Genomic DNA, 5,178 nt, shown 5'->3' on the forward strand with positions numbered 1-5,178 from the left:
GATAAAATATGCCAAGTCAAATACATGGTCAGTCGCCATGCTTTATAGGAAATACGCGTCCATGGTCCTAACCACTCTGGTGCTCTCTCTCTTTCATGCATAGGCCCAAAGCAGCTCCAAACTCGGGTACACTCATATGCCTGACAAGTCCACCAAGTCTAAAAATGATAGTACTAGCCTCGTCATGTGTGTTCATCACGTGCTGCAGTGGAAAGTAGTGCAGAATTCCAATGTCAACTTGAATAGGTAGGCTCGATAATTGAAAAGAACCGATCCCACGGGGCAATATCGAGATGTAAGCAAACAAGGTGAGCAAGTTGGATTTGTTCCAAAGCAGCCCAACCGATACATTGGCCCACACCTAACGGTCATACGCGAAGAAGCTGAAATAGGTCCTCCTGTGGGTTTGACAAGAACAGAAGTAGAAGCTGACGAGCTTCGGTTGAGGCGCTCGAGGAGGTTGCGCCAGGACCCTTCTGATTTTTCGAAGCGAGAACAGCAGTTTTCTTGCCTCGTGTGTTTGTCATTATGTGCCTGCAAGAGCAATTCACTAAATTCAATTAGACTAATGAAAATAATAAACAAATAATTATCCAATTCCAGCCTAACAATTCAACTAAAATAAAATATGGAATGAAAAGCAGAATGGTAATAGATAATCAACACTATGAATAAATAGGTAGAATGTGAATGAATATCAAAAAGGCTATGACCCTGAACTAAAACCATGCCAAATACTACCAATGTCCAAAACTAATCTAAGCAGTATGAACAACCAACTAGACTCAACACATCAATAAAGCAACAATAATAATACAAGAGAATAAATAAAGTAAAATAAAATAGTAATAAAGAAATAAAACTAATGATCAATAACAAATAAGAATAATAAGAATGATAAAAATGAAAATACAAATTAATAGTAATAATAAAATAAATAATTAAAAATGGGGGAAAATAAAAGAGAGGAAAAATTGGCGGGGTGTGGTGATCGGAATGGCGTGGGTCCGGCGATCAGGTTAGGGAGATGAGGGAAGACCGAATGGGTGAGGGCTGGTCAGTGGTGGGGTCGACTACTTGGGTTCAGATAGGTAAGGGGGAGTTGACATTTTGGGTTTTGTTTGTGGGTGCGTGGGTGGGAGGGGGGAAGAATGTGGGCGTGGGGTTGAGAGGGTCGGCTGGCGCAAGGGAGGGGACTAGGGTGGGTGTTGGGGCGGGTTGTGAGGCTTGGTTTTTATGGTTAGGGTGGCTGTCGTGGGTGCAATGAGGGGTGGGGGAAAGGGGGTTGTTGGGTTTGGATGGGTGAAGGGAGAAGGTAGGTAGACAGAGGCTGTAGGCTGTTGGTGCGGTCAGTTGGGCGGGGAGTAGAAGGTGGCTGATGTAAGGGAAAGGGTTGCGGCGACTGGAGGTTGAAGAAAAAAAAGAAGGTGGAAGGAGAAAAAAATTAGGGTTGAGGGTTTAAAAGGGGACACGGACTTGTGAAACCCATGTTGGGCCACACGGTCGTGTCACATGCCCGTATGGCTTGAATTTAGCCCGTATTTATCACGAAAATTGAATGCCCAGTCATCACACGGCCTAGGGACACGCTCGTGTGTCCCAGCCATGTGGTTCACACGGTCATATCGCACAATTGTATACGATTTTTTTCGCTTCTCCCACGCCCGTGTGTCCGAACACACGGCCGTGTGCCATGCCCGTGTGGCTCCCTGACTTAAGACACGACCTAAGACACGCCCATATGTCCAGGCCGTGGGCTTCACACGTTCGTGTGGATCGAATTAATGACTGTGTGGCTCAATATTTGGGGATTTTGTACCCCTATTTCCACACGGTCAAGGACACGCCCGTGTGTCCAGGTCATGTGATCCACTGTACCTGCACAAAAACATTGAAAATAACTAAAAAACTAGTTAGTGGTGTTAGTGCTCAGGTTGCCTCTCGAGAAGCGCTTATTTAGTGTCTAAGCTCGACTTACCTCTCCGTTGCATGGTCATGGTGGTTCGAGGAGTTTACACTCCTCATTCCTGTTGTTTTAGACACATACTATTTACCTTAAAAGTACCGAATTTGGAATGAGTTACCATGACTGTACCGTATGGGAAAATGTTAAGTACTATAAAAGGGATTGCTCCATTAGGTTCAGAAGTGGCAATACGAGGGTCTGCTGCATCTAATAGTACTTTGTCTCCAACCTTAAGTTGATTTGATAAAACATTGATTTAGTCATGGTGTGGTTTTGGTTTATCGTGTGTTCTTGGTTTCTGTGTCCAGCATTCATCTAGTTCCTCGATCTGTAGCTGTTGCTCTTCATAGATGGGTCTTTTGTTGTTACTTGAACATGGCTCATTTATGCTCTTCGAACGTGTTTTCTGCAAAGAAGGTTGCACCACATGATTAGTATTAGTAGCATGATTTATACAACCACCCTCAATATTTGATGTGTTACTCGAATTACGAGCTTGAAGAGTGATTGTTTCATCACCTGTACCAACATCAATAATAGTTCTAGCAATTGCTAAAAAGGGTTATCCTAAAATCAAAGACACGTCACTATCCTCTTCCATGTCTAGAACAACAAAATCAATTGGGAATATAAATTTATCGATTTTGACAAGTACGTCTTCAATGATACCCTTAGGAAATCTAATGGTTTTATTTGCTAACTAAATGCTCATCCTAGTTTGTTTGGGTTTCCCAAGACCTAGTTGTTTAAGCATTTTATAGGGTATGACATTAACGCTCGCCCTTAAATTAGCCAATGCATTATTAACATCTAAACTGCCAATTAAATAAGGAATTGTAAAACTCCTTGGATCTTTCAATTTGTTGGGTAGCTTATTCTGTAGAATGGCTGAGAAAACTGCGCTTAACTCCATATACGATGTATCATCAAACTTCCATTTATTTTCTAAAACTTCCTTTAAAAATTTAACTGCATTTGGCATCTACGAAAGGGCTTAATAAACGGTAAGTTAATATGTAATTTCTTTAATAATTTAAGGAATTTACCGAATTGTTCGTCTCTGTGGTCTTTCCTTGTCGCATTGGGATATGGTACACGAGGTTTATATTCTCTACTTACTGGTTTTTGCTCACTATGGTCCACCTCATCTTTACCTTTACTTACCACAAATTCGTGTTTCAGTTCTGGTTTAGGTTCATCTCGAATAGTAATTGCATTAAGCTACTCCATTGGGTTATTTTTAATATTACTCAAAAAACTACCTTGTGGTCATTCAGAAATCATCTTCGCCAACTCGCCTATTTGATTCTCGAGCCCTTGAATTGATGCTTGCTGATTTTTAAGAGTTGTCTCGGTGTTTTGGAAATGCCTTTCATATACCGCTATGAATTTCGTTAGCATCTCCTGAAGGTTCAATTTCTTTTCCTACTGGTAAGGTGGTTGTTGAAAACCCGGAGGATGTTGTGGCCTTTGATTTCCTTGACCACCCCACGAGAAATTGGGATGGTTCCTCCAACCTGCATTATAAGTGTTACTATACGGGTTATTTTGAGGTCTAGAGTTATTACCCATATAGTGAACTTGTTCCTCCTCGGTGCCAGGGTTGAAGGGTGGATAATCTAGGTTGTGCATTCCTCCATTTGAATCACACCTCATCACTGGATGTACTTGAGTAGAACCATATAAACCATCAATCTTTTTATTTAAAAGTTCTATCTGGTTTTATAGCATAGTGACCGTGTCGAGGTTGAAAACACCAGCTACTTTTGTTGGCTTTGTTCTCATGACTTGCCACTGATAGTTATTCAGTGACATGTCTTTAATAAATTCATAAGCCTCTTCAGGTGTTTTGTTGTTTAAAGTTCCACCGGTGGCTGCGTCGATAAGTTGCCTTGTTGAGGCATTCACACCATTGTAAAAAAGTCTGAACCTGTAACCATAAAGGCAACCCATGGTGAGGGCACCTTCTCAATAGGTCCTTGTATCTCTCCCATGCATCATAAAGAGTTTCTAGATCCATCTGTACAAAAGAAGAGATATCATTCCTCAATTTAGCCGTTTTAGCCGGCAAAAAATATTTAAGTAAAAATTTTTCGGTCATTTGTTCCCAAGTAGTGATTGACCCTCATGGTAACTAGTTCAACCACTATTTAGCCTTATTTCTTAATGAAAAGGGGAATAACCGAAGGCGAATGACATCATCAGAAACACCTTTGCTTTTAAATGTGTCGCAGAGTTCCAGAAAATTCGCTAGATGAGTGTTTGGATCCTCGTCCTACAAACATCAAACTGAACAAACTATTGTATCATTTGAATCGTGTTAGATTTCAATTCAAAATTATTTGCAGCAACAGTAGGTCTAACTATACTCGATTCAGTTCCTGTTAAATTAGGTTTAGCATAATCATATATAGTACGAGGAGCAAGATTTTGATTTACTGGATCAGCAGCAATCACAAAAGGTAGCAGGTTTTCCTGATTTTCAGCCATTTCCTCGGTTGTGGTGTGAATATCGTCCTCTCACTGTTCCTCTATGTATCTTAGGCTTTGCCTTATTTCTATTTGGTTTCTGCGAGCTGTGCTTTCGATCTCACTATCAAAGAGTAATGGTCCTGATGGGTTTCTTCTAGTCATAAACTATAAAAACCTGCCACAAGTAAATAAAAGAAAATTTAGTGATATAAACAAAATTAAAATAAAAATTAAATTGCAATAAAATAAGTGGCTAAAGTAATAAAAATTAAGCATTCCTAATATCTTAGTCCCCGGCAACGACGCCACAAACTTGATGGTCGTGAAACTAACTAATAATTTGACTTAAGGCAAGCGCACCTATCGAACAGTAGTATAGTCATGGTGAGACCGGAATATCATATCCACGAGGACTAAAAATACTACTAGTTACTCTCTTTTTATTATCTAACCTAAGAATTTAAGGGTGTTTTTAAACTAAACTAATTTTCTAATTTATCTAAGATCACGACAGAGGCAAAAGTTGGAAAATACTTTAGGAAAACCAATTAAGAAGATAATACACAAGAAAGAATCCACCTAGACTTCACTTATTACCTTTATCTTAGACGATTTATTCACTTGACTTATTCCATAGAAATCCCTAATTTATGTTAATATCTCTCTCGAGACTAAGAACAGCTGAATCTAGAAAATATCTTTCTAATTAAAACCCCCATTGTCACATTAACTCGATCTAT

General features: G+C 39.7%; 1 non-coding gene across 1 annotated transcript; it reads left to right on the top strand.

Annotated features, from left to right (window-relative positions):
* Positions 1–3,912: 3,912 nt before the first annotated feature.
* LOC121230032 (small nucleolar RNA R71) lies at positions 3,913–4,019 on the top strand. Its single transcript, XR_005927984.1, has one exon. It is a non-coding gene; the product is annotated as a small nucleolar RNA R71 (small nucleolar RNA).
* The last annotated feature ends 1,159 nt before the right edge of the window (positions 4,020–5,178 follow it).

This window comes from Gossypium hirsutum, chromosome A05, assembly GCF_007990345.1.
Source record: "Gossypium hirsutum isolate 1008001.06 chromosome A05, Gossypium_hirsutum_v2.1, whole genome shotgun sequence".
Classification (NCBI taxonomy): Eukaryota; Viridiplantae; Streptophyta; class Magnoliopsida; order Malvales; family Malvaceae; genus Gossypium; species Gossypium hirsutum.